This window comes from Chiloscyllium plagiosum, chromosome 10, assembly GCF_004010195.1.
Source record: "Chiloscyllium plagiosum isolate BGI_BamShark_2017 chromosome 10, ASM401019v2, whole genome shotgun sequence".
Taxonomy (NCBI): domain Eukaryota; kingdom Metazoa; phylum Chordata; class Chondrichthyes; order Orectolobiformes; family Hemiscylliidae; genus Chiloscyllium; species Chiloscyllium plagiosum.
Window position 1 is genome coordinate 32,412,968 of NC_057719.1, and position 12,193 is coordinate 32,425,160.

Here is a 12,193-nt window from a genome sequence, read left to right on the forward strand (position 1 = left end):
CCACCAATCCCTATTCCATTGTAGCAGACAGGCCTGCTGTTGAACTGTTAACATGTGCAATGTTAACCATTTTGCAGTACACTTTCCGGTTCAGAAAGTTTCGGCTTTGGCTGGGACACTGATTACTCACTGTTTAAAATAACCGATAGGTTTAAATTCCTTTTCTGAAGCTGAAATTTCTTAGGTTCAACCCAAGCCACTGAGATGGAATTTCTGCTCACAGCCTCAAACCCACCATGACACGATTATATTTAGCTTGAAAGTGACTTGGTCCAGGAACTCAGTCCAGCATCAGGGAGCTCAGCTACGCCTGATGTGATTTCTTGGGTCAAACACTCCTGCTAGTATGATATGATCTGAGAGCTGATCGGTATTTTAGCTCACGCAACGTATACCATAAAATTCTTTTTGAGACAGAGGTCTTTTAAGTTTATCACAACACAAAGTAGGTACGTTACTGTGGTGTCACAGAATTTTGCATCGTCTGGGTTCTATGCTTACTGTTGTTACTGTATGTTACATACAGAAACTGATGGAACAAACTACACTGACTCCATTGCACTGAGAGAGTGACTAAAAGTGACATACGTGCTTTGATAATGCTTTTATCATTTCGCGATGTCATGTAACTTCCTTAAAAGTAGACAGCTGTCTAGTCTGGTATCTATGCCAACTTGTTTCTCTTTAAAGGATGGGAATCATTTTCCAACAAAATGCACAAGGATACATATGAATACCTTTTCTCTACAGATTCAGCTAATACCTTGATGAGTGTCCTTTGTATAATTATTATAATTTACTTGTGTACCTTCATACTCTGGTGCAATGTTGGTCATCTCAGATGGATGTGTATCACTTATCATTGATGTGTGGCTGTTATCTTCTAGTTTTGAGTTGTAATTCTGTGTGACAGGTTGGATCTGTTACTTATTCCTTTGCAAGACTTGACTATCGCACAATACAATGTCAGATGACTGAGGCTGCATTCTCGATGCATCTGTCCACTACTCCACATGGTCAGGTAGAAATTTCAAACTCTTACGTTTTATCCTGGTTTAAGTTTGGATAACAGTCTGCATGCTCATCGACCATGCTTTTGTGCTGTCTTCTCTCTTCTTTTGAACAATCATGAACATGTGATTGAATGTTGAGTGCATTAGACAGAAGAACTGTGTGGATCTCTCTTTCAAACATAAGAGTTGCCAGTGAAGGTAAACCATTGTCTTAATGAGTACAACATAGATTTAGCATAGATTAGATTAGATTTCCTACAGTATGGAAACAGGCCCTTCGGCCTAACAAGTTCACACTGACCCTTCGAAGAGTAACCTACCCAGACCTATTCCCTATTTTTACACCTGACTAATGCACCTAACACTTGGGCAATTTAGCATGGCCAGTTCACCTGACCTGCACATCTTTGAATTGTGGGAGGAAGCCAAAGCACCTGGAGGAAACCCACGCAGACACAGGGAGAATGTGCAAAAACTACACAGACACTCGCTCGAGGTAGGTATCAAACCTAGGTCCCTGGCACTCTGAAGCAGCAGTGCTAACCACTGAGCCATTGTGCCACCCACAATCCAAAAATGGTAGTGACTCACTTTAATTTGACTATCATTAATTTTGTTATATGAGCAATGCGTTTTGTCTGATCGGTCAAAGGAGGGTAGTCAAGAGAAGTAGTAATATGTTGAACAAAGCATTTTCTGAACATGTCTTGGAAAGAGTACACTATTGTTCTGCAGAACATTGTCAGGTACAGTTTTTTGAGGTACACTGAGCAATCATATAATTAGCAATTCCCTCTAATTCTTTTCTTTGGTGTGTGGATGTCCCAAATCTGTGCGCAACAGTGACTTCTGAAACTGGATGATAATGCATGGGCATGTGTGTGGAATCTCAGAAGAGCCTCAGAGCAGCTGGGCAGCTTAGAGGGAACGCTTACTAATGGTGTCCTTGATTTGTCATACGTGAGGAAAATTGGAGATTTTGTTATTCACCAGCATGTAATTGTGCTCTTAGATATATGAAATATCAGTGGCAATCTTGCACAAAGCTCAAAAGGAATCTGGTGTGGAAGGAAAGTTTCTCTCAATTGTGTGGTTTGATGGAATGACTGAATGTTGTTGCCGTAATCTTTAGTAAGAAATAGATGCCTGCTGAGATAGTACATGTACTGCCTTTAGTTTTCCAAAATTCGCTAGATTCGGAAAGGTCACAATGTATTTTCAAATACTAAATATGACTTTGTTATTCAAGAAACGAGGGAAAAAGAAAACAGGGAACTGCAGGCCAATTCGTTTAATATCTGCCAGAGGGAAAATGCTGGAATATATTTTTAAGAAGGTCAGACTGAGCAATTAGAAAACCTCAGTGGAACCAATAAGAGTCAACATGGTTTTGTGAAGGAGACAATATGTTTGACTAATTTATTGGAATTCTTTGAGGAAGTAACAAAACATAGATAATGGGGAACCCTATGGGTTTGTTCTACTTAGACTCACAGAAAGGATTTAAAAAGATGCCACATCAAAGATTATTCTGCAAAATAAGAGCCTATGGTGTAGGCAGTAACATGCAAGTATGGATAAAGGAATGATTAGCTAGCTGGAAACATAAATTAGGCATAAATCAGTCATTTTAAGATTGACAAGTGGACTGCACCGGGGTCAGTGTTAAGACTCAACATTTTACAATTCATAATTAATGATGAAGGGACTAAATGTGTGGCAGCTATGTTTGCTTATAACACAAGTATAAGAAGGAAGGTAAGTTGTGAAGAGGACATAAGGAGTCTGTAAATGAATGTTGATAGGTCAAGTAAGTTCGGAATTTTTTGTCAAATGGAGTATATTGTAGTTAAATTCTAATTTGGAAGCAAGTTTGTAAAGGAGCATAATTAACTAAATGGGCAAAGAATGCAGATCTCTGATATACAAAGGGATTGGGGTGTCCTGGTATGTAAATCACATAGTTATACACAGACACAGCAAGTGATTAAGAAGGCAATTTTTTAAACTGTAAGACAATTGGAATTAAAGGAATGTAGAAGTAGAGGATAAAAGTGAAATTAAAAAAGTATAAAAAATGTAAAATATAAAATATAAAAGATCCGTATTTTTTCTATAGCTGTACAGAGCATCAGTGAGACCACATCTCATAAAATCCAGAGAATCACAGAATTCCCAAAGGGTGTAAACAGGCCATTTGGCCCAACAGTCCACACCAACTCTCCAAAGAGCATCCCACCCAGACCCACACCCTACCCTATCCCTGTAACCCTGCATTTCCCACAGCTTATCCACTTAATTTTACACATCCCTGAACATTATGAGTAGTTTAGTATGGCCAACCTACCTGACCTACACATCTTTGGACTGTGGGAGGATAACTGAGCACCTGGAGGACACCCACACAGACACGGGGAGAATGTGCAAACTCCACACTGACAGTCTCCTGAGGTTGAAATCGAACCCAAGTCCCTGGTGCTATGAGGCAGCAGTGTTAAGCACTAAGCCACCATGATGCTCTCAGGACATCTGGACTACTATACATACTTATGGTCTAATTATTTTAAAAAATGATACAAGTACATTTTGGAACAGTTCACAGAAGTTCACTTGACTGATAACTAGGATAGATAGTTACATTATAATGAAAGATTGGACAGGTTGGGCTGAGACCTATTGGATTTTGGCACAACACAAATGTTCTTATTGGGACATATAAGATCCTGAGGGGACTTGATGGGATACTTTCCCCTTGTACAAGAGACTAGAATGTGGGACACAGCTAAGGAGTAAAATGTCTTATATCCAAAACTCAAGTGAAGGGAGGTTGTTTACTTAGTCGGTCTTTGAAACTCTCTTCCCTAGAGAGTGGTGGAGTTAGTGTTGTTGAATATTTTTAAGAAAAAGATAGATACATTCTTGAATAATACTTGAGTTAAAGGTTATTGGGATAGGCAGAAATATAGAGGTATGGCTGCAGTCAGATCTTACTGAATAGCATGGTAGGATTGAGAGGTGGGATGGCCTACTCCTGCTCCTAATTCATATGCATTTTTAAATTCTGATCTTTGTTTTCAAATTCTTCTAAGTACTCCTATCTACCTATTCCTGGCATCTCCTTCAGACCCACAACTGATCATGATATCCACACTCATAATTTCAGTGTCTCAAGAATCCTTGATTTTAAGCTATTCACAATTGATAGTGTTTAGCTCCCAACATCCTAAAATCTAGGATTCTCAACATAAAAAAGACTTAGATGTGAACATAGGAGATATGTTTAGTGTGTTTGCAGATGGCACAAAAATTGGATGTATAGTGGACAGCTAAGAAGGTTACCTCAGAGTACAATGAGACCTTGATCAGATGGAGAAAGTGACGACTGAAAATGCTGGAGAGCCAGAGTCAAAAAGTGTGGCACTGGAAAAGCACAGCAGGTCAGACAGCATCTGAGCACCAGGAGAGTCAACATTTTGAGTATAAGCCCTTCACCATGATCAGATGGGCCAATGGGCTGAAGAGTTGCAGTTGGAGTTTATTTAGATAAATGTGAGATGCTGCATTTTGGAAAGGCAAAACAGGGCAGGACTTAAACACTTAATGGTAAAGATCTGGGGAGTGTTATTGAACCAAGAGATCTTGGAGTGCAGTTCTTAGTTCCTTGAATGTGGAATCGTAGGTGCACAGGAAGTGAAGAAGACCTTTGGTATGCTTGTCTCTATTGGTCAGTGCATTGTGTATAGGATTTGGGAGGTCATGTTGTAGCTGTACAGGACATTGGTTAGGCCAATTTTGAATTCTGCGTGCAATTCTGGTCTCCTTCCTATCAGAAGCATGTTGTGAGACTTGAAAGGGTTCAGAAAAGACTTACAAGAAGGTTGCCAGGGTTGGAGGGTTTGAGCTATAGGGAGAGGCTGAATAAGCTGGGGCTATTTTCTCTGTAGTGAAAAAGGCTGAAGGATGACCTTATAGAGATTTATCAAATCATGAGGGACCTGGATATGGTGGATAGACAAGGTCCTTTTCCTGGGATCGTGGAGTCCAAAACCAGAAGGGACAGGTTTAAGGTGAGAGCGGAAAGATTTGGCAGGGACCTAAGGGGCAACTTTTACACGCAGTGGGTGGTGCATGTATGGAATGAGCTGCTAGAGGTGGAGTTTGGTACAATTATGACATTTAAAAAGCATCTGGATAGGTAAAAGAAAAGGAAGGGTTTGGAGGGATATGGGTCAAATGCTGGCAAATGGGACTAGATTAATTTTAGATATCTGGTCAGCATAGACGAGTTGGACCAAAGGGTCTGTTTCCATGTTGTACAGCTCTATTACTCTATTTTCTTCTTTATTGCACTTCTGAAAGTCTAGCTAATTGAGTAAACATTTGATCATTTGCCCTAGTATCTCCATATGTGGTTTGTTATCAAATTTCATAGAATCCCTGCAGTGTGGAAACAGGCCATTTGGCCCATCATGTCCATACCAATCCTCCAAAGAGCATCCCAGGTCTGTACATCATCCCTGTAACCTTGCATTTTTCCCATGACTAATCCATCTAGCCAGCATATTCCTGGACACTATGAGCAATTTAGCATGGCCAATCCACCTATCCCACACGTCTTTGGACTGTGGGAGGAAACCAGAGTACTCAGAGGAAACCCACGCAGACACGGGGAGAACGTGCAAACACCACAAAGACAGTCTCCCGACGGTGGAATCAAACCGGGGTCCCTGGTGTTGTGAATGAGCAGTGCTAACCTCTGAGCCCCTAACTTTAAATCCTTTGTGAAGCACTTTGGGATGTTATAGCACGTCAAAGGTGCTATACAAATACATATTTTTGCTGTGCACTGTAACAGTGATTGAAAATTAAAGTGTTTTGCCTTGACAGTCTGAAGGTGTTACCTTCAGGGAGAGAGATTTTTCAGCTGGCTAATGGAGCACTCGAATCTTTCAGAGGGAGAAAGTAATTGAAAAATGAATGAACAAAATCCTTCGACCATAAAACTGTTTAAAATTGGTAAGTGTTTATTCTGCAAGACATTGCTTCAGTTGCTTATTGGGCTCTTTCCTATCATTTATTACATTCATCCTCTAAAAGGGCATTTATCTTTGGAGATTTGCCAAGCCCTCAATGTTAGATCTTTCAAAGAACAAGATGGGATTGATGTTGGGAAACAATTGATACTTCCTCAGTTATGATTCCTGAGGCCCCTCATGCCCCTCATGACCACATCATGCCTACAGGACACATGTTTTATTTAGATCAAGATTATTATTAGATTACAGGCAGAGATGATGAAGTCGAGGGTTGTTTATCTAGAGACATCAGGAGGCTTCCTTCAAGTTGCCCGTTCTCACAGTAAAGAAGCAGGATCTGTAGTCAGATGTAGAAGGATATCAGATGAGGAAAAATGCTGAGAATTATAAGAAAGCTCCGAAAGAGGGAGAGCTATCTCAATGCTTTGCAGCAAGTGATAGGTTGTATGTTCCAGTTACCAAACCTCTTATTAGTAAGAGTTGCTATTTATTTCCTGTATCAAACCTCTCAATTCTACACATCATTCATTGCATCTTTCCTTCAGCTTTTCTGCTTTAAGGTGAACCATCCCTCCAGACCTCATTACATCCTTCAGCACATTTTGCTTCTTATGTGAATGGCAATTCCAATGATTCTGGCCACTTCAGTACCACTTACATATTTGGAATGGAGATCAAAAGCTGCTGTTATCAAAATACACTGTCAAAACATACCAAATCTGATAATAAAGAAGGTCATCTAAGTAAAAATTACCTTCCATTTATTCCAAATCCAAATAATTAGCCATTGTACTTGTCTTAAAACTGTATCTTTACTCATTCTATGGGTTGCTCCTTCTCCTCTGCACTCTCTGCCTCTCTGTCTCTCTCTGTCTCTCTCTCTCTCTCTCTCACTCACACGTGGTCTTGGCAGAGCCAATGGATGTTTACTGAACCATGGATGGCAACTCCACAAATGCTCTTGATCAGTGCCATTTGCCATTGCACCTTAGTTGCTGGAGGAAGCGTCAGTGTGCTGGACCTTGGCTAAAGGACTGGTGGTAAAGAAGCTGTGCCGAATTCCTGCCATAAAACAGCTTGTGCCTCTGTTGTTGTGCCGCTGCCTCTGCCGTGCAGATACCATTAATCATTTTCACTCATCTGTTGGGAAAGAAACCGCAGAAGGGAGGCGATTCCTTCAAAGGTCCTCTTTACTCTGCCCACCGATCTCTCTGAGGTAAAGCCCAGAAAATGCCATTTGTGTTTCCAAACAAAAGCTGCACACATTGTCAGCAGTGATTCTGGGTTTTGTGCAAGCTCAGAATGCAGTGTGATCACATTCTCCTGGGTGAGTTGTACAGTGCTGATGCCATTGTAACACACAGCATGGAATGCCTCCTCCTTCAGTCATTGAGGTGTACTCACACTTGCAGCTCTTGTGAGGTAGTGAAGGATTTCTGTAGTGAAGTGACACCCAGGATTGAAGCTCATAGCACTAAAACCTCTCAGCACTTCTGACTACTCTTACACAACTGCTGTTATTCTGCAGAGAAGAGGACATCCAGCATTGCTTTAACTCGTTCCAGTGACACATCCAGAGACATGGCTGAAAGATGTGAAGCTCACAACTGTCAGAAACAAATATTTCTGAGTCTGACAGTCAGAAATCCACGCAAGATATGAAACCTCACTTCACGAACTATCAGCTTGTCACTCACCTCACCTCATCCACATGTGACCCAAATTAAAATGACTATACACAACTAAGCTTAGTAAGTACTCAAAGTTGTTTATGTGTAGTATTTTCAATTTCAATTATATTGTTCAGCAAGAAATGGAAATAATGCAGTGTTTGGTACCAAAGGAAATGTTCTGTGAATAAAGACTCTCCTGTGCTTGAATCACTCTCCATCTCCTAATTCGCTAAGTACTGTAGTACAGTACAGCTACAAGACTAAATTAACAAATGAGAAGCTCAAATCCCACAATGGTAAGTTGAGAAATAGAGTTCAATAAGTGTAGTCATTTGTGGGAATGCAACAGGGAAAATTATAATGAAAACTGCACTATTGTTCATTAATCTGTGAACAATAAAACATACCTATTTTTATTCAGTTATGTGATCATGATGTTGTTGGTAAGGCCAACATTTATTATTCATCCCTCATCGTCTTTGAGAAGGTAGACTGCAGTCCATGTGGTGAACTTTCTACATTGTGGTGTTAGGGAGTGAGACCTGGGATTTTGATCGATAACAGTGAAGGCCTGGTAACATGTAAGTGAGGTTAGTGTGTGACTTGCAGGGGAACTTGCACATTGTGGAGTCTGTAACATGCTGTCCTTGTACTTCAGGCTGATGGAGGTCATGGGTTTGGGACGAACCTTGGTGAGTTGCGGCAGTGCATCTAGTGGAACACACAGGCTGCCTTGCCTAATAGTTTGGGATAGCAACAATTTTTAAGTTTTTTAACTGGATATGTGTTTGGCTGCAAGCAAATGTTTTGAATGCAGACGTCAGAAGAACCAGCTGAATCCCTGGGAGAGAAAATCACAAAAGAATTCTACTTCTCCAAAGGGAAGTGCATGCAGGTTGCCACAACTTTCTATGCTGGAAAGACAAAACAAGTCTTCGCTCACTTCCAGCAGCTGCTTTGCTTAGTCTAACTCCGGGAGCAACTTCCAGCTATTAATTTACAGAAGCCATCGTTGCTGCTGAGTATGACCTGAAGTTTTCAATCTCTTTACTTTGGAGACAATCTTCAAGCAATCCAGTCCTTTAACCATAATAAACACTGACTTATGTATTTATTGCTTTGTGTATATTTTTTAACCAGTATTTGTTATAAATACAGTGAAAGGTGTGTATAATTGTCAAGCATAACTTTTGTCCTCACTTTAAGTCATTGCGTCTATATTTTAGCTAAGAGCCTTTCACATTTTATTGAAATAACTTTCAGCAATAGCTGTGTTGTAAACTAAACTTTAATCTTGTTTATTTGAAAAGTTGTACTGCTGGTTATTTTAAATTGAAACACTGAAAAAGTGCAAGTGGGCTACGTATGAACTTAGGCAAATTCTTGGTTCACAGACTACTCTGAGGACATCTCTAGTCAGTGGTTGTGATAGATAAGATGTCATCCAGTGGCATTTTCCTCATGATTTCCATTTGGTTTAATTTTTACATACGTTATGGTGCATTCAATTGAATGCATTCCATCAGCAAGCCTTCCATCAGTCTGCTTATGCTGGGGTATGGGCTACTGACATGGTATTGACTGGATAAAACCTGGTCAGGCTTTGTACACAGTGCACCTTGGGGCCATTTCCCACACTATTAGTGTTACAGTTGAAGTGGAGCTGGTATGTGATTGTGGGGAACTTAGCTGGTGGCTGAGATGGAGCCAGACCTACACATGTCTTTAATCACATTCTATTTAACTGCCTCTAAGTGCTCTCAAAAATGGCAACTCAGTTTTCAAACTAAATATGCTGAGGTGAGAAGATGGCCTATCACCCCTTTCTCAGTAATTAAGAATGAGAAATTATTCATTTCATTTGATACCAAGACTCAATGCCTCTTATAAAAAATGTAACAAGACAATACACAATGAAAAGCATTTTTATATTCTTGAGGTACATGTAGTTCTCCGATAACACACGTTTATTAAACGTGATTTGGTTGTAATGCGATTTGTGAATTGTGAACCTTTTTTTAATAAAGCAAACTCCCGTTCGCTGTTACGCGTTTCCATCCCCAGCACCAGTGTACGGTAAAACCCAGCCTGAGGATCCTCTCTCTGCAAAATGGAAATTCAGTGTATTCAGCTAAAGCAGGAATGCAATCAGCTCTGCAAGTCTTGAAACTTAGCCCGAAACTGGGAATGTCATCTACATTTAGAAGGAACTATATTTCAAACAGGGAGAATCGTGATGAGGACTGGACATTCCGCCACAGCATCACATGGTCAGTCGGCTCATACACTTTCTGGTGAAGAGCTTCATGGAAGGTACAGTGCTATAGTCAGTGATTTTAGTGTTAAAGTGTTACATTTACTGTATTATTTCATTAAAATAATTGATTTAAAGGTTTACTTAGACTGTGCTATCATTGGGTAACTCCTATCTTTATTTTGATTTTTACTGGTATTTCTGGTGATTCACCCCAACCTTGTTTTTCTCATAGGTCCCATTATTTACATTGTGTGATTCTCTACAACACAGTGTCACATGGCAATGCAACTACTGTGTTATAGGTGAACTACCCATAGAAGGATTCGGTAAACTGATTTATTTTGTAGCTTCTGTTGATATGATTTAGCAAGACTAGTTTTCCTGGGTGATGGCAATACTGTCCTGGGCTCCATTTGGCAGTCGCAATGTTCAATTCTTCTCTCTTTTCTCTTTGTCCTCAAACCTGAGATTAAAAGCCTGGTGAGATGAACGAATTTGAATGTTAGCTAACCAATCAACAGCCACGTTGGCACTTAGACACTACTTAAGGAACCATTTAATGAAGATATCGTCAAATGGTACTTTAAACCACTGATCGAATTACATGATATATCACCCTTTTAATTAGAATCTTAACATGAAATATTCATAGTGACTACTATTGCTGTACATTACGCTTTCTCAAAAATGTGAGCAATTTAAACAACTCATAATATGATATATTAGGCCTTTACTGGCACTGAAATCCTGATACTTTCACGAGAGTTAGTTGAATAAGATTGAGTGCTGTACAATTAAATGATTATAGATTGGAATTTAGCCTGACATTTAGGTGTAGCACTGAGAGATTGCCCTATTGTCAAGACATGTTATGTTTCAGATGGAACATTAAACCAAGGTTTTATCTGACCTCTTTGTTAGATATTCAATGAACTAGTTAATATTTCCCCCGCCAATCAACCCAATGTGCAAAAGTAAAACCGATGTTCTCGGCATGATCTCATTGTTGTTTGTGGCACCTTGCGTTCTCCAAAATTAATGATCACATTTTCTATACTAATGTAATTGCACTTTAAAAGCTTGCCATTCCCTCTATGGGGCTTTTGGGATGTACTGAAGCCATGGAAGTGTTACTACTCAGCCACAGCTGACAGAAATAACACAAAACAACAGCCTCGTGAACCTTGCCAAAGTCAGAAGTCACATGACACCAAGATATGATCCAACAGGTTTATTTGAAATCACAAGCTTTCGGAGTGCTGCCCCTTTGTCAAAATTCACCTGACAATGAGGCAGGGCTCTGAAAGCTTGTGATTTCAAATGAACCTATTAGACTGTAACCTGGTGTCATGTGACTTCTGACATTGCCTGCCCCAGTCTAACACTGGCATCTCCACATCATGGCAACCTTGTCAGAAGGCATTGAAGGAGGATGAGAAGGGAGGATGCACCCTCTCACGTAGGGTAACATATTTAGTTGGTAACTTTCATCAGGGCAGTTGCAGTGCCATGTGTGAAATTGAATAAGGTGGGTGAACTTGCAGCATGGGTTGGTATCTGGGACTTTGATGTTGTGGCTATTTTGGAGACATGGTTAGAGCAGGGAGAGGAATGGTTGTTGCAGGTTCCAGGATTTAGATGTTCCAGTAAGAACAGAGAAGATGGTAAGAGAGGGGGAGGTGTGGCATTGTTGGTCAAGTTCAGCATTACAGTTGCAGGAAAGATGTTTGGGGCCTCGTCAATTGAGGTAGTATGGGCTGAAGTTAGAAACAGGAAAGGAGAGGTCACCCTGTTGGGAGTTTTCTATAGGCCTCCGAATAGTTCCAGAGATGTAGACGAAAGGATAGCAAAGATGATTCTCGATAGGGGTGAGAGAGACAAGGTAATTGTCATGGGGGACTTCAACTTTCCAAATATTGACTGGGAACACTATAGTACGAGTACTATAGATGGGTCAGTTTTTGTCCAGTGTGTGCAGGAGGGCTTCCTGACACAGTATGTAGACAGGCCAACAAGGGGCGAAGCCACATCAGATTTGGTACTGGGTAATGAGCCCGGTCAGGTGTTAGACTTGGAAGTAGGTGAGCACTTTGGTGATAGCGATCACAATTCTGTTATATTTACTTTAGAGATAGAAAGGGACAGGCGTATACCACTGGGGGAAAGGTAATTACGATGTGATTAGGCAAGATTTAGGAAGCATAGGATGGGGAA

The 12,193-nt window shown here is 40.4% G+C and overlaps 1 long non-coding RNA gene across 1 annotated transcript in view; it reads right to left on the minus strand.

Annotated features, from left to right (window-relative positions):
* Positions 1-9,584: 9,584 nt before the first annotated feature.
* The window catches only part of LOC122553964, a 26,350-nt gene continuing 23,741 nt past the window's right edge, over positions 9,585-12,193 (minus strand). The window contains exon 3 of the long non-coding RNA XR_006312879.1: positions 9,585-10,456. This is a non-coding gene — a long non-coding RNA (uncharacterized LOC122553964). The remainder of the gene's footprint in view (positions 10,457-12,193) is intronic.